The 21,391-nt window shown below is 44.5% G+C and overlaps 1 protein-coding gene across 9 annotated transcripts in view; it reads right to left on the bottom strand.

The window, feature by feature from the left end:
* Positions 1-21,391, bottom strand: part of ppfibp2b (PPFIA binding protein 2b) — a 280,229-nt gene that overhangs the window by 224,934 nt on the left and 33,904 nt on the right. Inside the window, exon 1 of one of the 9 annotated variants that reach the window (XM_080190023.1) lies at positions 10,159-10,230. The exons of the other annotated variants lie outside the window; for them this stretch is intronic. The gene's annotated coding sequence lies outside the window, so the exon portion shown is untranslated. Of the gene's footprint in view, positions 1-10,158; positions 10,231-21,391 lie in introns of those variants that run through there. 9 annotated transcript variants of the gene reach the window in all.

Below are 21,391 nucleotides of genomic sequence, written 5' to 3'. Positions count from 1 at the left end.
AGCAACTTCAGTGACATCATTCCACGAGTACTAATTCTTGGTTTAGTCAGGATGAACAACATTAAGATGGCCAGCAATAACTGGCATGTTGGTTTAGTTGACCTCACAACGCGGACTACAACACCACATCGTGGACATGGTGGATGTGTCACAGCTGAGCAAAGCTTTTTCTTTGCTTAGTGCTCCTGGTCTCCAATTCTTGCAACTGCCTTGACCCATCCAGCCTTCCTGGTCAACATGGATGGCAGCACCTTTTTCAGCGTTTGCTTTGGGGAAAGTTTGGTGTTCAAATATCACCAGTGGCTTAAACATGTGCATAGATCCCTGAAAGTTAGCACCCAGGTTGATAGGGTTGCTAAGAAAGCGTACGATGTGTTAGCTTTTATTGGTAGAGGGATTGAGCTTAGGAGCCAAGAGGTCATGTTTCAGCTGTACAAAACTCTGGTGCAGCTGCACTTGGAGTATTGCGTACAGTTCTGGTCACCGCAGTATAGGACGGATGTGGAAGCAGTGGGAAAGAATGCAGAGGAGATTTACCAGGATGTTGCCTGGTATGGTGGGAAGGTCTTATGAGGAAAGGCTGAGGGACTTGAGGCTGTTTTCATTAGAGAGAAGGAGGTTAAGAGTTGACTTAATAGAGGCATACAAGATGATCAGAGGATTAGATAGGAGGCCATTTGGCCCATCACATCAGTAGAGCTGTTCAAATGACTTGGTGCCATTCCCCTGTCTTTCCCCCATATCCCTGCACATTGTTTCTATTCAAGTAATCATCATAGGATCCCTACTGTGCAGAAGGAGGTCATTCACCTATTAGCCTCCACCGACAACAATCATTATCCCTGTAACCCCATGCATTTACCCTAGCTCGTTCCCTTGACATTAAGGGGCAATTTAGCATTGGCCAACCCACACATCGTTGGACTGTGGGAGGGAACCAGAGGAAACGCAGGCAGACATGGGGAGAATGTGTAAACTCCACACAGACAGTGACCCGAAGCCGAAATTGAACCCGGGTCCCCAGGGCTGTGAGGCAGCAGTGCTAACCACTGCGCCATCCATCATCCAATGCCCTCTTGGATGCCTTGATAGAACTTGCCTCCACCACACTTCCAGGCAGTGCATTCCAAACCCAAACTAGTTGCTATGCAAAAAACGTTTTTCTCACATCACGTTTGCCTTTTGGAAATCACTAAATCCATGCCCTCTCATTCGTGATCTTTATATAACAGGTTTCTCAATCTAGTCTGTCCAGCCCCCTCAGGATCTGGAAAGTTTGTAGCAAGTTTCCTCTTTGCCTTTTCCTCCTCAAGGAGAACAGTCCCAACCTGTCCAATCAACCCTCATCCCTGGAGCTACTGTAAACCCTTTTCTGCACACTCTCCGATGGTATAGTGTATATGAAGTAGGTCACTTTTTTCCTCAAGGTATGGCCACATTATTTTTGTTAAAAGTTTATTTATCAGTCACAAGTGAGACTTACATTAACACTGCAATTACGTTACTGTGAAATTCCTCTAGTCGCCACACTCCGGCGCCTGTTCGGGTCAATACATCTAATCAGCACATCTTTCTGACTGTGGGAGGAAACCCACGCAGATATGGGGAGAATGTGCAAACTCCACACCAACATCAAGCTGGGTCCCTGGTGCTGAGAGGCAGCAGTGCTAATCACTGTGCCCCCTTCCTCTGGTGGCACATTGATCGTTCACCATCTTTATTGGCTGTCTTTCTCCAATCTTCACTTATTTTCTCAGAAACATTAAATTGCATTAGCCACTGCACAAGTTTTTTCAGCAACTACTGCAACTTAATTCTAAATTGAGCTGCGGATTTCTTATTCTTTCTTGAAGGCATTGTGATAGCTCAATAGGCTGGGAGATTGCATTAGAATTGGTGGTGATTTTCCTCTCATGTATCTTCAAACTAATGAACCACGGTTTAAGTATTGATAAGTAATTAATAAGCGCAATGCGGTTTGACCCTGAAAACTCAAGGTCGACTTTTGCATTAGGAGTACAAAAGATTCTGTCCTTCCAGGCAAAAGGGTTGACTTTTACATGGGTATATACTTTATATTGCACTTTTAATGTAGTTCTAATGTAACAAGGCATTTCACAGCAGCAACCAAGTTATGGAACAGCCATACGAGGGGATATTAAGGTGTGTGACCAAAAGCTTGGTCAAAAAGGTAGGTTTGAAGGAGTGGCTTAAAAGCATGCTCTTAAAGAACAAGGTGGACAGGTTTAAAAGGGAAAAAATTTCAGAGCGAATGGCTGGCCCAGATGGTTAAAGTCATGGCCACTAATGGTAAAATGGAGGAATGCCATAGATCCCACGGTTGGAGGAACTTAGAAGCCTGGAAGGTTGTAGTGTAGAGGAAGTTACGGGAGGGTGGCTAGGGCAAGACAGAACTTGAAACGAAAGGGAGCACGGTAGCACAGTGGTTCGGGCAGCATGGTAGCACAGTGGTTAGCACTGCTCCTTCGTTGCTCCAGGGACCTGGGTTCAATCCCTGGCTTGGGTCCTGTCTATATGGAGTTTGCACGTTCTCATGTCTGCATGGGTTTCCTCCAGGTGCTCTGGTTTTCTCCCACAGTCCAAAGAAGCGCGTGTTAGGTTGAGTGGTCATGGTAAACTTGCCCCTTAGTGTCCTGAGATGCGTAGGTTAGAGGGATTAGTGGGTAAATGTTTAGGGATATGGTGGGGAGGGGGGGGGTGTGGTGTAGGGCCTGGGTGGGATCATGGTCGGTGCAGACCTGTTGGGCCAGATGGCCTCTTTCTGCACTGTAGCGTTTCTATGATTCTATGAAAAAGCTACTCGAGACTTTTGTATCTTTTTCCCAGCGAAAAACAGTGGAAGAGTCCCGCAGCCCGCAGATCCAGTAGGTGATCTAAATTTTTAAAGCTTATTTATAAGTAAGCTTACATTAACACTGCAATGAAGTGAAAATCCCCCTAGTCGCCATACTCCGGCACACCGAAGAAGAATTTTGTATGGCCAATGCACCTAACCAGCATGTCTTTCGGACTACAGAGATGAACTGTGGTTGTGAAAGGCGCTATGTAAATGTAAGGTTTCTCCCTCCCTTTTCTATATTGAGCTTGAAGCAATCTCACCATGACCCTGTTTGAACAGGTTTAGTTTTTGATCATAAACAGCAGCAGGCAGTACTGCACAAGATAAAGTTTACGATACAGGGGGATTTAAAAATATACGTACAAGAGCTCTAATAGAGAGGTTCACAAGTGGTCTGAATTGGCTAAGGACACATCTGCATAAACTAGCAAACCCAACTTAATTACCTGCAGTTAAGATTTCATTAGCACAAAGGGAAAACAATTAAAAACCCATTTAAACGCACTGAGTTTTGTCTAACATTGAAAGGACCTGGATAAAGATGCATCTTAATTATATTTTAAAGCAATGATAATGAGCAGACATGTTGCCATAGGCAAGACAAAAAAGGAGCGCACTAACTGCTTTCTTGCTGCATCCCGAGTGTGCAGGAAAGAGTCTTGAAAACGTCCAATCAATAATGTTTTCCATTTGCTACCAAAAACGCATTGCTCAAGACAAGTCATTTTCAGTCTCCATCCCTGCCAATTCGCATTATGTAAATGAAGTCAATTTTTGCAGCTCATTAATAATTAGCCCTTTAATTATTACAATGCAAAATCCTTGTCAGAACCAATTAACCTCTTGTTCTCAAAGTGCTGCTCCAAAACACCAGAAATACAAAAATCAATAGCTCGCCTCAAGACAGCCCCACAGCAAGTTCTACGAATGCAGTCCGTCAAAATGAGAAATATAATTAAAGTGCAATCAATTACCGTGTTCGAAATGGGTGTAGTTTTGGACTTTAACCTAAAGGACAGATGTTGAGTTAACACAAAGATTCACTGAGATGCTGCATGACATTATAAAGCAGCAGGGAAAATTGGGATTGTTTCCATTAATGATTGGAACCAATAAAGATTGGAACCTTAAATCCAGGAGAGCACTCCAGTGCAGTACCAAGGGAGTGCTGCACTGTCAGAGGTGCCGTCTCTTGGCTGGGATGTTCAACCTTTTCTGCCCTCTGTAGAAGATCCAGCAGCCCTATGCGACAACTGGGAGAATTCTCTTAGCATCCCTTAACAAACACCTCCAAACAGATCATGTTGCGTTTCTCCACAGAATAACAGTTCATGGCCGCAGGAGCAGTTCATCGGTTGTGAAGCATCTGTGGGATGTCCTGAGGATACGAAAGGTGCGACACAAATGTAAACTGATGACAAGGAAGAAATGGTTTTCAAAATGCTCTAATTTTCTCAAGGACGACATGCACTGAACCCTAGTCTCAAGGTATTCCTCACAGAATCACTGTAAACGGTCACCTGATCAGAGGTTGGAGGCAATGTTGCAAAAACAAATGCCACAATCTCCCTTGCTTCAGGAGTGTGTTTGTCTGGATGTTTTATTTATTCATTGGATCTGAGGATTGCTGGCAAAGCCAGCTGTTATTGCCCATGGACTTGCCCTGGGGATGGTGGTAGAAAACTGACAGAGGGAATTTAAGGCTTCTGCCTCAGCAATCGTGTAGGGACAGTGATATATTTCTACGTCAGGATGAGTGGTAACTGCAAGGAAACTTGCAGTTGGTGTCGTTCCCATGCATCTATCGTCCTGTTCTGGGTGGCAGAGGTCATGAGTTTGGAAGATGTCGTTGAAGGGTTTTTGGGTGAGTTACTGCAGTGCATCTTGTGGATGGTACACTCTGCTAATGCTGCAGGGAGTGAATGTCGAAGATAATGGGCAGGATGCCGATAAGGAGGTCATAGAGTTTTTCAGAAGACAATTAGAATTCTTGTTTGGGTAGTGGAGAGTCAACCAGAAATCATGGATTGCGTTGAAACCAATGAGGTTCTGAGAATAATGCATTCTCAACATGAAGAGGATCTTAGACTACAGGTGTGGTGTTACAGAGCATGAACTAGAATTTAAATATTACATTAATACCAGATAATAAGCCAACAAGTTTAAGGCATTAAGCTCTGCCGCATCTACCAACTCTATATACCATCTTTATATAAAAAAAAACACAACTGACAAGTAGTATCTGAAATCTTGAGACTGAATTTTGCAGGAAATATTTAGAGAAGTTGAGTTTTGATAAGACTGGAGTATCCTTGACACAGTGGTTCCCACATTGGACTCTTGAACGCTGTTGCCTTGTTGGTCAGAATCTTTTCATGGACACTTCCACAAATCAGTGCCAAAGCAAACACGGAGTTAAATGTGGACAGGGCAGATAACATTCACATCTAGCAATCAGCTTTACGCAAGCAATGACGCAACACATCACAAAGAAATCCCTTCCTTTCTCTCCTCTCATTGGATTGCTTTGCTAACAGGGCTTGTTTCTACAAGATAGGGAAATGGCAGATTAAAGGCTAAAATCAACACTTAGAATGGAGACTGATTCACTAGATCCACTTCAACGTTACCATGAGATTGTCCATCACAAAGCACACAAAATTAGAATGAAGGTGAGTGAATCATAGAACCCTACAGCACAGGAGGCGGCCATTTGGCCCATCAGGTCTGCACCAACTCTCCAACAGAGCATCTTACTCAGGCCCACCATCTGCCTTATCCCCATAACCCCAAGCATTTACCCCACTAATCCCCCCAATTTACACATCTTTGGACATTAAGGGGCAATTTAACATAACCAATCCAACACCTCTTTTGGAGGTATGGGAGGAAATCGGAGCATCCGGAGGAAACCCACAGAGACAGGGAGAAAACATGCAAATTACACACAGTTACCCAAAGTTGGAATTGAACCTGGGTCCCTGGTGCTGTAAGGCAGTGCTAACTGTGCCGCAGTTCTAGAAGAGGATGAAGGCCATTTCATCCTAACAGGGCTGCAATTGTTCCCAATATCGAGCTTGAAATACTATCTTGCATAATTCCCTTCAATGCTAAGCATCTTTAAAAAAATTTCATCCAACAGTGAGAATCGAAAAAGAGAAGTGTCAGACTAAAATCTCAGGTGTTGATTCCTTTTGAGTCAGCCAGGATCCAATAAAATATCAATATGCAAAAAACTGGCCATCCTTTTATCAGATACTGAGAAACCTGCTGGAGAATTTCAGCAGTTAGTTCTTTTTATTTGCACTAAACTTCTTGTGCAAAGGAGGGAAACAGCATTGGACAATGATATGCTACAGAGCAACAGGCAGCATAGTTCATAGGGGAGGCAATGGCCTAGTGGTATTATTGCTGGACCATTAATCCAGAAACTCAACTAATGCTTTGGGGATCTGGGTTCAAATCCCGCTATGGCAGCTGGTGGAATTTGAATTAAATAAAAAATATCTGGGCTTAAAATCTAATGATGACCACAAAATCATCATCAATGGTCAGAAAAACCCATCTGGTCCACCAATATCCTTCAGGAAAGGAAATCTGCCATTCTTGACAAAGGGTCATCTGGACTCGAAACATCAGCTTTTTTCTCTCCTGCTGAGATTTTCCAGCATTTTCTCTTTTGGTTTCAGATTCCAACATCTGCAGTAATTTGCTCTTATCCTTGCCTGGTCTGGCCTACATATGACTCCTGAGGCACAGCGATGTGGTTGACTCTCAACTGCCCTCAAAGGGCAAATAGGGACGGGCAATAATAGTTGGCTAACCAGCATGGCCCATGTCCCACGAATGAATAAAAGACTAAATCTAGCAACCCAGTTAAATTACCCACTGATCCCAATGCACTTGCACTCCCCAATCCCCAACGCACTTGAACTATCATAACCAATGGTGCCACGAATTGAGCCAACTTGCATAAAATTGTCCATGAAAACAGGAAGCAATGCCCCATGAAGATCTTTACTGTGAATTATTCAATAATTAGATGGTGTCTCTGCAGTTGACAACGTGTTATCCATAACAATATAGGACTCTAAACCCTAAATCCAATCCAGTAGCCTAAGCCGACATGGGCTGAAGTTTAAACACCAACTCTAATTTACTGCCTGGAGTCAACCCAGGAGAGAACTTGCTCCATAATGGACACACTATCCTTCCACATGCATTAATAGTACATTCTAAAGATAAGAACTGGGTCACAAGAGGGGGGAAATAAAATCACTTAATTCAACAAATGCACAATAAGAGTTTTGTTCCTTCTCTGTTCTGCAAGCAGCTCAGTGCGAGATTCTGGCCAGCTCTGCCTGGCACGTGTCAGCACCACTGCACACTGCTGTCTGTGCTAATTAAAGGGCAGCCTGACCCAATTAAATCTGCACAGGCTGAAAGATCACTTACCGCTTCATCTAACGCTCTGTTTCTTTGGCCACCGTAGTGGTATTAACTATTCTGGAAAATACAGAGCCTGGGCAGGTGGAACTGAAACCCCACAGAGCTTTAAAATTCTATCTGGGGCACTTGCAGCAAATTGCTCACGTTAATTTTGAAGCTCTATGGACAATAAAGCTTTAAACTGGCCCACAGCACCTTCACTGGGAAAGCTGAACAGAGTATTTGGTGGCAGGAGAGGTTCAATATTTCCTGGTCAATCCCAGATACTGGGACACAGCCAATTCCAACATTGCCCTCATCTTCCCTGCTCCAGGCTCAGACTGGGATCACATTCCAGGAATGTTCTCATCCTCTCTGCTCCAGGCTCAGACTCCAGAAATGTCCTCACCCTCTCTGCTCCACGATTAGACTGGGATCGGACACCAGGAATGTCCTCACCCTCTCTGCTCCATGTTCAGACTGGCATCACATTCCAGGAATGTCCTCACCCTCTCTGCTCCAAGATCAGACGTTTAGATTGAAAAAATGAACAGCAGCAGCAGCTAAAGTTTAATTCCACAAGAGAAAACACTGGAAAATCTCAATAGGTCTGGCAGCATCTGTAAGGAGCGAAAAGAGCTGACGTTTCGAGTCCAGTCAGATTGTTCAAAGTCAAATTTAAAGTTAAGTTTAATTCCCTCAGATTCCCAGCAGATTATCACCTCTCTAATTTAACTAAGAACATTGTTCACTTACTTTTGTTTTAAATACACCATTAACTGCTTACAGCTTCCATTGGGGTGATGAATAAATTAAAAACAACCAGAAAGTGATGTTGGAAGCTTGTTGCAGATGTCCGGTGAGTTCAGCAGCAAATGAGAACAGCCAACAGCTTGGACCGAAATTTGTACCGAAGATTTGGCATTGAAAATCCCTCGAGACACTGACTGCCGTGCACTTCCAGTTTATCAAAACTCCTGCACAGATCTCAATGCTAAAATTAGTATTAGTAATGTCAGTACAGTCTTTCCCAACCACCCATTGATTCGAATGATCTCGATATCAGTTTTGAAATAAGGAAGAAAGTAATAGGGATCGAGGAGGAGGGAGAGTGACAGTTACCCTGGTGAGCACTCCCTCAATGCTGCAATAAGCTGATTTTATTTTTGCTCAGATCTTTGGAGCGTGATCCATAACACTCTAACTCAGTACTACCCACTGAGCCGCAACTTACACAGTTTTCACCTAAAAAGGGGACAGCCAGCCACTGTAACACTGAAAACAGCATCTGGCAATACCTATCTCCAGCAGATAGACCTCAGTCCAGGGGGTCAGGAATCCAGCAGGTTAATTCCAGACTCAAGGATAGAGGATCATAAGTTTGCAAAAGCAAGAAAAGCACCAATCTTGAAAAGGACTTTCTTCTCTCTCAAATTAAAAAAACAGAATGAGAAAGGGGAAGAGAGAACGCCTCTACTTTCTCAGAAGACTAAAGGAATTTGACATGTCAGCTACAATTCTCACCAACTTTTATAGATCCACTATAGAAAGCATTCTTTCTGGTTGTATCACAACCTGGTATGGCTCCTGTTCTGCCCAGGATCGCAAGAAGTTACAAAGGGGTCATGAATGAAGTCCAGTCCATCACATAAACCAGCCTCCCATCCATTGACTCTCTACATTTCCTACTGCCTTGGAAAAGCAGTCAGCATAATTAAGAACCCCATGCACCCCAGACATACCCTCTTCCACCTTCTTCCATCAGGAAAATATACAAAAGTCTGAAGTCACATACCAACCAACTCAAGAAAAGCTTCTTCCCTGCTGCCAATCAGACTTTTGAAAGGACTACCTCACACTAAATAAAAGTAAATTACTGTGGATGCAGGAACCTGAGACCAAAAGAGAAAATGCTGGAAAATCTCAGCAGGTCTGGCAGCATCTGCAAGGAGAGAAAACAGCTGATGTTGAGTCCAGATGACCCTTTGTCAAAACCCTGCACCAAGGTGATCTTTCTCAACACTCTAGATATGACTATAACACTACATACTACACTCTCTGATTTTCTTCTCTACGAACGGCATGCTTTGTCTGTATAGCGTGCAAGAAACAACGCTTTTCACCGTGTACTAGTACACGTGACAATAATAAATCAAATTAAATCAGAAAAAGATTGAACAAGGCAGGGGTGAGAAAAGATAAGAGGGGAAAAAGACCAAGGAAAGATGGATGATGGAGAAGGAGATAGCAGAGAGAGGGAAAAAGATGAGAAAGATAAGAGTGCCTGTACAGAGAAATATTCAGCACTGGAGCGAGTAGAATGTGAGAAACAGAGCCGGGGAAGGTTAGAAACCCACAAAGATGTAAGCTCAGCACATGTACATGAGAGAGAGAAGGATTTGCACACCAACTGTGCAAGATAGAGACACCTTCAGTTCATCCCACATTTAAAATGTTGCTTCCAAAGGTTTGACTCAAGGATTTGAACCCAGTCGATTACATCCAGATTCAGGCATGAGGTGTTGGGCTAACATGGCAAATAGTCAGGGTGTTAATGTGGGAGAAGCCTCTAAACAGGAACTAAACTCTGGAATTGTTTCATCACTGCACAGAAATCCGGCTGCCCAGTCTGAGAAAGTTTCCCTCCGAGCTCGCAGCTATAGATATCTGGCTCATCCAGGCAGCTGCAGCTTTTTAATTCCTCTTTTTGATCTGCTGGAGTTTCAGGCACAGAAAAATGCAGGCATTGGACCCAAAAGGAGGAATTCTCGATCTGCAACGAAATTCCTCCCCGTGTTAAACCCCAGATATTGAGAGATCCATACAGACTGCCGTTTGTGCACTCTCTCCCCCCTCCATCCATCACTCACCTCCCGTCTTCGACCGTCTCCCTTGGGGTTTGGTGACGAGACTTGCACTGAAGGCGCGCTCTGACCAGAGCCCTGCACAGCTTCAGTGTAATTAAGCGTCTGACACTCGACTGATATGGCACTGCAGTTTAACGCTCTATTTGCTAACTGCCGTTCCACAGGGCACTGACATGCCGGGTCATTATCCAGCAGTACTCTGCCCTCACAAGCTCTGCAACACACTGCCTAATGATATTAATATTTGTACTTCTTACACAGAGAAAGGAAGGAAAACAGTTGGGAGAGAGATAAGATTAAGAAAAAGGAAGAGAAAGGAAGAAAATGAGAAAATGGAGGGAGTGAGAATGATGGAATGAGGAGAGAAGGGGAGAGAGAGAGATGGAGAGATGGAGAGCTGGAGGAGAGGGGTAACGGGAGAGGGGGAGAGAGAGAGAGAGAGAAAGGAGGGGGAAAAAGGGGGAAGAGAGAGTGAGAGCGCAGGGGAAAGGAGAGAGAGAGAAAAAAAATAGCAGGAAAGGAGGGGGAAGCGAAGAGAGAGAGAAGGAAAAAGGGAGAAAGGGAGAGAGGGAGCACGAGCAGGGGGAAAAAAGGGGGGAGAGAGAGAAAGAGCAGGAGAGGAAGGGAAAGAGGAGAAAAAGAGCAGGAGAGGAGGGGCGGGGGGGGGAGAGAGAGCGCGAGAGCGAATTCGGGAGAGGAAGAGGAGGGGAAAGAGAGAGAGAGAGAGCAGGGGAAGAGAGAAAGCAGGAGGAGGAGGAAGGGAACAGAGTGGGAGAAGCGAGGGAAGGAGAGAGCAAGGCTTGGAGAGGGGTTTGAAGTGGGGTGAGAAACCAAGGCGCAAAGTGGAAGAGAAGAGGAAAAAAGTGTGAGGAAGAATGGAGAAGCAGGAATAGAATCAGACTGAGAAGAACTTACATTTATATAGTGCCTTCCATTATCGCTGGCCTTCCAAAAGTTACCGTAACATAGTAAGTGTAGTAGCCAATTGGTGCACAGCAAAATCCCATATAAAGCAGTGAGAGAACGATCACACAATCTCTTTGTGCTGTTGGCACCTGCTCTTCTTGCAAAATTGTTGCAAGGGACCTATCACACCTACACCAAGAGGGTGACAGGGTCTTGGTTTTGATGCCTCATCCGAAAGATGGCACCTTAGATAGTGCAGCACTCCTTCAGCACCTCACTTAATCTAGATTTTGTGCTCAGTGGAACTTGAACACAAAACCTCCAGACTCAGAGGCCAGAAAGTTTTACCCAATAAACAATTCAATGTTATCAAAAAAAACACCAAATTGTCCTTCAGATATCTTGTTACACACTACATCAACATTTTTAAAAATATAAATTAAGATTTGTCTTAGACAATTAGATAGAAGCCACAATGCAAAAATATTGGGTTATGCTCCCTTTGAGATTTGAGAGTGATCAGATCAAGAAATATAGAAATAGAAACACTTAAAAAAAAAGCAGCAGTGGGCCATTTAGCCCTTCAATCCCACTCTGCCATTCAGTAAGATCACAGCTGATCCTCTATCTCAATGCCATATTCCTGCTTTCTCCCCATATTACTTAATGCTATTAAAATCTAAAAATATTCTTGAATACGTTCAGTGACATGCCCACCACAGCCTTCTGTAGTAGAGAATTGTATAGGTTCATCACCCTCCGAGTTAAGAAATGTTTTCTCTTAGTCCTAAATGGTCTATCCCGTTTCCTGAAACTGTATTCCCTGGTTCCAGATTTCCCAACCAGGGAAAATATCCTCCTCTCATCTATTCTGTCCAGCTCTGCTAGAATTTTATACGTTTCAATCAAATCTCCTCACATTCTTCTAAACTCTAGGGAATATAGACTCCAATCTCTCCGCGTAGATCAGTCCTGCCAATCCCAGTTGCCAGCCGAGTGAACCTTCACTGCACTCCCTCTATCGTAAATACATCCTTTCTTCGGTAGGGAGACCAAAACCACACACAATACTTCAGATGTGGTCTCACCAAGGCCCTGGATAACTGCAGAAGGCCACAACATACCATTTCCTAATTGTTTGCTGCACCTGCCTTCTCCACTTTCATTGACTGAGTGTCTGGAACAAGCTGCCACAGTTAGTAGTAGAGGCGGGTAAAATTTTGTCTTTTAAAAAGCATTTAGATAGTTATATGGGTACAATGGGTACAGAGGGACTTGGGCCAAATGCGGGTAATTTGGATTAGCTTACGGGTTTTATAAAAAAGGGTGGCATGGACAAGTTGGGCCGAAGGGCCCGGTTCCATGCTGTAAACCTCTATGGCTGGTGTACAAGGACAACCAGATCTCTCTGCACATCCACCCTTTCCAACATATCACTTAAATAGTACTTTGTTTATCGCACTGAAGTGTATAACTGGTCATCTAACTGCATTATACTGCATCTGCAATGTGCAATACCCACTCATTCAACTTGTCTAAATCAGCTTGAAGCCAGCTTGCATCAAAGAACAAAGGAAATTACAGCACAGGAACAGGCCTTTCAGCCCTCCAAGCCTGCACCAACCACACTGCCCATCCCCCTCACAACTCACAATTCATCCAGTTATGTGTTGTCAGCAAATTTGGAAATGTTACATTTGGCACCCTCATCCAAGTCATCAATAAAACTACAAAAGGCTGGGGCCAAACACCAGTCGCTGCTGTATCCTGCTAACCACTGCCTGGCGCCCAGAAAAAGACCCATTTATTTCCAGTCTTTGTTTCCTGACTGTGAACCAATTCTTGATCCATGCCAACACATAACCCCCAATCCTACATACTTTAATTCTGTCCACTAACCTCTTATGAGGGACCTTATCAAAAGCCTTTTGAAAGTCCAAAGACACCACATCTGCTGGTTCTCCCTTATCTATTCTACGAGTTGCATTCTCATAAAACATTTGTTAAGCATGGTTTGCCTTTCATAAACCCATGCTGGCTTTGTCCAACCCCATTAATGCTTTCCACATGTTCTCTTATCAAAAGAGTCTATCTTTTAAAATAGACTCCAGCATCTTTCCCACTACTGATGTCAGGATAACTAGTTTGCAATTTCTCTTTTTTCCTCTTCCTCCCTTGTTTAAATAGTGGGGTTACATTTGCCACCCTCCAATCTGTAGGAAATGCTCCTGAGCCTATAGTATTTTGGAAGATGGCCATCAATGCATCCATTATTTCCAGGGCCACTTCCTTTAATACTCTGGAATGTAGATTACCAAGACCCTGGTGATTTGTCAGTCTTTAACCCCATTAATCTTCCCAGCACAATTTTCTTTTAATATTGATTTCCTTCAATCCAACCCTCACCAGACCCTTGGTCTACCCAGTGTCTACTTGGGTTTCCCCCAGATGCTCCGATTTCCTCCCACAGTCCAAAGATTTAGGTGGATTGGCCATTACTTTTTTGTGTCCAAAAGATATACAAATTAGAGGGATTAGCAGGATAAATATATGGGGATAGGGATTGTGTGGGGTTATTATCGGTGCAGGCTCAATGGGCTGAATGGCCTCAGAATCCTTCCAGTACAGGAGGCAGCAATTTGGCCCATCAAGTCTGCACCAACCACAGTCCCACCCAGGCCTTATTCCCATAAGTATTCCCAAGTATTTATCTTCCTAATCCCCCGACACTAGGGTCAATTTGGAATGGTCAAATCAACCTAACTCTCACATCTTTGGACTGTGGGAAGAACACCAGGTTTTATTTGGCAGCACTAGCTTTCGGAGTCTGACTCCTTCCTCACCTGATGAAGGAGCCTGAGACTCCGAAAGCTAGAAATAAACCTGTTGGACTTTAATCTGATGTTGAGAGACTTCTTACTGTGCTTACCCCAGTCCAACACCGGCATGTCCACATCTGTGGGAGGAAACTAGAGCACTCAGAGGAAACCCAAGCAGACACAGGGAGAATGTGCAAACTCCATACACACACACACAGTCACCCTTCTGCACTGCAGGGATTCTACGATTGCTGAGGGCTAATTGCGTCATGGATATGGAGTTGAGACAGGAAATAAATGGAGCCGAGGTGCAGTTCAGCCACGTTCTATGATAGAACAGGCCCAAGGGACAGAATGGCCTTCTCCTCTTCCTAATATATCCCTCCCTACAGTCCAGCTGCTAGGATTCTTCCTGCGATAATTGCACTTCCTGTCTGGGGCAACAAATAAATTGTGGTTGAAATGCAAAAAGTCTTCAAAAATTGCGAAAAAAAACATTTAAGAGGGCGAGGCACCATAAAGGCTTTTCCTGCCGTAACCAGTTTCAAGGTTTCTTCACTTTCCCAAGGTCAGGCAGAGTGACAAGGACAATCGTGACTCCATTAGGGTCCTGGGAAAATGCTAAATCAGGTACCACTGAATTTGAGTATGCACGTTGCCACTCACTCACCTACCCTGGCTTAACACTGACACACTTGCTGAATGATTGGGGGGGGTCGGGGGCGTTTGAAACAGGGTGGGCTTTCTTGAATTTTGTTTAGTTCAATCCGTCTTGTATTCTATTCTGCTGCTAAAGCTGATACAGCTTCTGACAAGACAGTCTCATCACATAGGGCTATATAATATATTACAGCATAGAAATGGTTCACACTGGTGTTTATTCTCCACATAAGCCTCATTCTTCTTACCATATAGATTCATAGTGTAGAGAAGGAGGCCATTCGGCCCATCAGGTCTGCATCGACCACAATCCCATCCAGGTCCTATTCCCGTAACGCCGTGCATTTACCCTTGCTATTCCCCCGACGCTAAGAGTCAAGTTAGCATGGCCAATCCACCTAACCCACACGTCTTTGGACTGTGGGAAGGAAACCCACACAGACACGGGGAGAACACGCAGACTCCATATTCTATTTCTTTTCCCCTCGTGTGTTTATCCAGCTTCGCCTTGGATGTATCTACATGGCAGAGTCTAGATTTGCATCACTGGCTGGACAAATAACTTTCTCCTGAATTCCCTAATTGATTTATTGATGATCATTTTCTATTTATGGCCCCCTAGCGTTAGTCCCTCCCCAAGTGGAAACATCTTCAGCATGTTAGAACGGAAGACATGGTAGTAGGAGCTCTCAACTGCGACTCTTAAACAGCTCGTTAATTGTTAACTCTTAATTGCAATTATTCAAGAAGTCAACATTCACAGGACTGAATTTCCATTTTACAGATTAGAAAAGCACATTTGTATTTGTGTAATGACTTTTAGGACTTGCAAGGGCTTTAGAACCAATAAAGGATCACCCTTTAAAACAGATGAGGTCAAATTTTTCCATTTGGATGTTGAGAGTCTTTGCTTCTACCGTCTTTTCAGGAAGAGGTCCAAAGTCTTTGAATATTTTTAAAGCAGAAGTGGATGGATTCTTTTACATTTAAATTTTATTTATTAGTGTCACAAGTAGGCTTACATTAACACTGCAATGAAATTACTATGAAAATCCCCTAGTTGCCACACTCCAGGCCCTGTTTGGGTAAACACAGTAAGAAATCTCACAACACCAGGTTAAAGTCCAACAGGTTTATTTGGTAGCAAAAGCCACTGTTGGGCTTTATATAAAATAAATCTGTTGGACTTTAACCTGTGAGATTTCTTATTGTGTTTACCCCAGTCCAACGCCGGCATCTGCACATCCTGTTTGGGTACACAGAGGGAGAATTTAGCATGGCCAACTCACCTAACCAACACGTCTTTTGAACTGTGGGAGGAGACTGGAGCACTTGGAGGAAAGTCATGCAGACATGGGGAGAAAGCGTACACTCTGCACAGAGAGTGACCCAAGCCGGGAATCAAACCGGGATCCTTGGCGCTGACAGGCAGCAGTGCTAACCACTGTGCCATCCACTTGGCAAGCAAGGTAGGTGATAGGGTATTGGGGTTAGGCAGGATGCAGATTTGACCTTATTAAATGATGGACACTGCGTGAATCCTTCTGTAGCAGCCTTTAACCAGGGCCTTATGGTCAGCATAGAACTGCATGCATACGGTAGTGGCAGCAAACGTGACCACGTAGAAAACCCGACAGTCAAATTGCACTTCGCAAAGTCTACAATCGCCAATGAGATAACCAACCAAATAAAAATATAACTGTGTTCCATATTGGTCCAGGGCCCATGGGAGAATATCCCTCCTCTTCCTTAAAATAGGAATATTTTACACCCAACTGGCAAGAGTAGGCAGGTCCTCAGTTTACCATTTAATTGAAAGATGGCACCTCAGTCTGTGCAGTATTCCCTCAGTGCTGCACTGGAGTGTCTGTCTAAATGGTACGTTGGAACAGGACCTGAACCAATACACTGACCAAAACAGAAATTGGAGGCAGGCAAAACAGAAACTAGGATTCAGTCACAAGTCAGTGAGGCGAGGCAGATGCAACAAAGGAAACTGGAAAAGAGGAAAAGAATGAGATGACACCAGCAAAGCGATTGAAAATGGCAAGAGCAGAGGGGAGGACAGGAAGAAAGCAGCCCCTATTCAAAAATAAAGTCTCACTGACATCCCACATCAATATTCATTTTTCCTGCAAATATGAATGACTTTTCAAAAATAATGTACAAGAAATCCATTAACAGATTAGCATAAGGACAAGACCATTGATTTATAGTAGTGACTGATTAAAATTGAAGTCTGTTTCCATTACAGACCGGGAGGGGGTGGGAGGCGGTTGGGGAGACGGAGACAGAGACAGAGACAGAGAACGGGGGGTATATCTGGGGAGTAGGGAGAAAGGAAGTTATTTCCAGCGGGGGTGGGATTCCAGGTGGAGGCAGGGGGGAGGGGGGATTCCAGGGGGATGGAGAGAGGGAGGGATGGAGAGAGGGAGGGAGAGAGAGATTCCAAGGGGAGGGATTGGGAGGAGATTCCAGGCGGACGGGGAGGGTGGGGGTGGATTTGCTAGAGTCTCACTGACTCATTCTGCCTCACTCTATCTCACTTGCTCTCTCCGAGGTAGGGGGACACAGAGACACAAGCAAATCACGTCTTTTTTTATGCATGTAATATCGAAGAGCTCCCAAAATACTTTCCACTTGCGCAACACTGAACGATCAATTAATGATGATTATTTCCTCCGAGTTGCATTTCAGTCATGTGGTTATTTGCAGCCATTAAAAGGAGAAGTTCACATGCAGCAGTTCAGTAATAATCTCAGGATGAATTGTTCACAGCTATTTTCAGTGCTGTCCTCACTCTGTCAAAGATCTTTCCTCGCTGGTCACTCATCCATGTGCTGTACACTAATTAATCTGTACCAAAGGACAACAAAGTCCTTTTTTTTAAAGCAACTCATTAAACCTCAAATCAGCACTGATTCAGTGATGTGACGGGTGAATGCAAAGACACAACCCTTGGGAACCCGTCAATAGTAAATATTGGTTCAACATTCTTCAACCTCACATAACAGACCCATTTTGTCTTCAGATGAGTCGGACTTGTTCCCTGTCTCCAGCCTGCACCGGTTAATGATGAATATATCATACTTTGCAGCAAAGGAGGTGGCCATTCAGCCCATCAGGCCAGTGGCTGCTCTCTCAAACAACTATTCATTTAATCTGTCAGCCTTTGCTCAGTGCGTCAATCTCACCTCTCAGCTCAGAAGGTTCAAGAAATCTTGTTATATTGCACCTTTCACAAACTTAGCATCGCTCAAATCACCCAACAGCCATGAAATAACTTTTGAAGAACAGTCAATGCCATTGTGTAGAAAACACAGGCAAAACGACCAGGTCAGCAGTTGCAGTAGTGAACGAGGGATAAATATTGGCCAGGGAATCGGGGAGAACTGCCCTGCTCGTCTTCAGAACAGTGCCCCAGAGGGCACTCAGCACCTCAGTTTATCAGTTTATGGTGGCACAGTGGTTAGCATGCTGCTTCACAGCGTCAGGAACCAGGGTTCGATTCCAGCTTTGGATGACTATCTGTATGGAGTTTGCATGTTTTCCCCACGTCTGCGTGGGTTTCCTCCGGGTGCTCCAGTTTTCTCTCAGTCTGAAAGACGTGCTGGTTAGGTGGATTGGTTAAATGTGCAGGGTTACAGCGATAGGGCAGCGGGATAAATATGTAGGGTTACAGGGATAGGGTGTGGACCGAATGGCCCCCTATTGCACTGTAGAGATTCTATTCTACGAAGGTGAAAATAGCCAGATCATCAGCTTTAGTGATGGATGTCAGCGCATTGGAAATTACTCCCCTGCTCTCAGAAATAGAGGGCCTGGGTATGATACTCTGACAGAGAGTCGGTGTAGACACAATGGGCTGAAAGGCCTCTCGTGCACTGTAGGGATCCTACAATCTCATTTTCAACAGTGCAGCACTCCCTCAGTACTGCAGTGTCAACCTCGGGTTTTTGTGCTCTAGGTCTGAAGCAGGACTTGAACCCAAACCTTCTGATTGAGGCGCCCAAAGTGTTACTCACAGAATCACAATGGATACATCTTTGGATATGTTGTCTTACGAATGAGATCTTAAACTGAAGTCTTGTTCGGCCCCTTCTATTGAGGTACTATTTCTGAGCGCAGGGGAGTAAATTTCCAGTGCACTAACATCCATCACTAAAGCTGATGATCTGGCCATTTTCACATTCATAGAACAGAATCCCTACAGTGCAGCAGGAGGCCATTCAGCCCACGCCCTACCCCCATAACCCCACATACTTACCCTGCTAACCCCCATGACACTAAGGGCAATTTAGCATGGCTAATCAACCTACCCTGCACATCTTTGGACTGTGGTCGGATACCTGAGCATCCAGGCAGATAGAAGGAAAATGTGCAAACTCCGCACAGACAGTGACCCAAGGTCAGAATTTAACCTGGGCCCCTGGCGCTGAGGCAGCGAACCGCTATGCCACCCAATCATGTTTGGGAGAGTTTGCCAAGTGCAAATTGACATTTGCTACGGTGTGACGATACTTCAAAAATCCAAAATTGATAACCATGTTGGGATTTCTTATCGTCGTGAAAGGCACTATATAAATGCAAGTCTCTCCTTTCTTCTGATGCCTGCAGTTATTTAGTTAATAAACACACACACAGACGGAGCTGTACACTAGCCATGCAGTACTGACTGAAATCAAATTGAATCAGCCAGCAATTGCTCCAGTGGATAACTCTCTCGACTGTGAGGGGAATCTGGAGACTTTATCACTGTTGTGTGGGAAAGAGCACATTGTAAAAAGTCTGACAACACCAGGTTTTAGTCCAACCTATTTATTTGATAATATTGATAATAAATAGGTTGGACTAAAACCTGGTGTTGTCAGACTTTTTACTGTGTTTACGCCAGTCCAACACCGGCACACCCACATCATAAAGAGCACATTGCCAGACCACTGGGCTGTGGACTTTACTGAAGGCAACTCGCACCGAGAAGTGCTTTTGCCTGAGGGGTGGGGCGGTGCTGTGGAAGTACAGCACAGCAGAGCACTACAATAAGCAAGCACGTAACACAATGCTTCAACACAGTTCTGCGATCCCAAAGCATAATTCTATAGCGACATCCAATTCTGGGGGAACACTGGCAGGAGGTCAGTGGCAAGGGGAAACAGAGAGGAAGTCTTAACAATGCCACATACCAGGAGCATCCTCCCTTGATACTTCTATATAAACAGCAAGACATTATCTCACTGAACTTTTAATGTAGTGCGAACTATTACAAAAGCCTCAAAGAGCAGCATTTGGGAAGAGTGCCCATGAGTACATCTGGAAGACGGAACCGTAAAATATATTGCTAAAAATCCCACCTCTCCGACAGTGTTCTTCCACCTTTGGAAGGAGCTGTTCTTTATTCTTCACGCAACTTTACAGTTCTGGAGGCGGCCATTTGGCCCATTCTGCCTGTGCTGTCTCTTTGAAGGCGCTATCGATTCCATTTGGCCCCAACTCCCACACCTTCTCTCTCCAACGGCCTGGCAATTGTGTTTCCCTATCCTAGTATTTCTAAAGAAAACAAACATTTCTATAGCGCCCTTCAGGGTGTCCCAAAACATTCTGCAATCAATGAAGAATATTTGAAGTGTAATCACTATTGTAATGTAGGAAACACAGCAGCCAAACTGTGCACAGCAAGCTCCCACAGCAGCAATGAGATCATGGCCAGATCTCTTGTTTTTCCTGAGATGCCGATTGAGGGATCAATATTGGACAGGTCACCAACTCCCCTGTCCTGCTCCAAAATAGTGACAGACAGCCCCTTACATCCACTTGAGGGTTGAATATGTCATCTGAAAGGCAGCAACCCTGACAGTGCAGCACTCCTTCAGTGCTCCCTGTCATCTCTAAATTGGCAGAATGGAATGGCTGGAGGGCTAAGCTGACACTCCCAATGCAGTACTGAGGAGATGCTGCACTGTTGGAGATACCATGTTTCAAATGCAACATTAGACCAACTCCATTGCCACACATCCCCCATTGCCTGTCTCAAATGAATGCAAAAGATCTCAAGACACTCTTTTGAAGAACAGGGGAGCTCTTCCTCATGCTCTGACCAATATTCATAACCCTCAAACAACATTACAGAAACAGGTGATCAGTTCAGCAATAGCGGGCGGTTGCTGTGCTCAAACCAGCTACCAAAGTTCCAACACTTCAAAAGAATTTCAGGACAACGGGTTGTCTGGACTCGAAACACCAGCTCCTTTCTCTCCTTAAAGATGCTGCCAGACTTGCTGAGATTTTCCAGTGTTTCCGATTCCAGAACCAGCAGTAATTTGCTTTTAGTAAAAAAATTTCATTGGCTACTAAAGGGCTTTGGGACGCTGAGATTGTGAAATTGGCTCTATAAATGCTGGCGCTGCTTTATTGGAAGATAAGCTCAAGGGTGCGTGTCAGATGCCAAAAATAAACAGCTAAATCTTGTCGCGATGATGTTTTATAATGGGAGCCAACAGCAATTCCTCAACTCTAAAGTATAGCCTTTACAAATTGTAAAACAGAAGGGGATGAGATGTTATGGCCTCGCTCGGGCGAGACTGGAAATTCCTGCCCGAAATCAACGGAGATTTCCATTGTCAGATCCTCGCCCGCTCCAATTCTGTGGCGGGCAAAGTGGTAGAGTTCTGGCCAAGATGTGCAGGTTAGGTCGATTGGCCATCATAAATTGCCCCTTAGTGTCCCAAAATGTGTGGGCTAGGGGGATTAGCGGGGTAAATGCTTGGGGTGATGGGGCGGGGGCCTGGGTAACATACTCTGTCACAGAGTCAGTGCTGATGGGTCTCCTCCTGCACTGTAGAGACTCTATGAAT

This window comes from Carcharhinus amblyrhynchos, chromosome 6, assembly GCF_965287045.1.
Source record: "Carcharhinus amblyrhynchos chromosome 6, sCarAmb.v2.hapA, whole genome shotgun sequence".
Classification (NCBI taxonomy): domain Eukaryota; kingdom Metazoa; phylum Chordata; class Chondrichthyes; order Carcharhiniformes; family Carcharhinidae; genus Carcharhinus; species Carcharhinus amblyrhynchos.
Note: the sequence above shows the minus strand (reverse complement) of the source record. Positions and strands in the feature narration are given on the sequence as shown.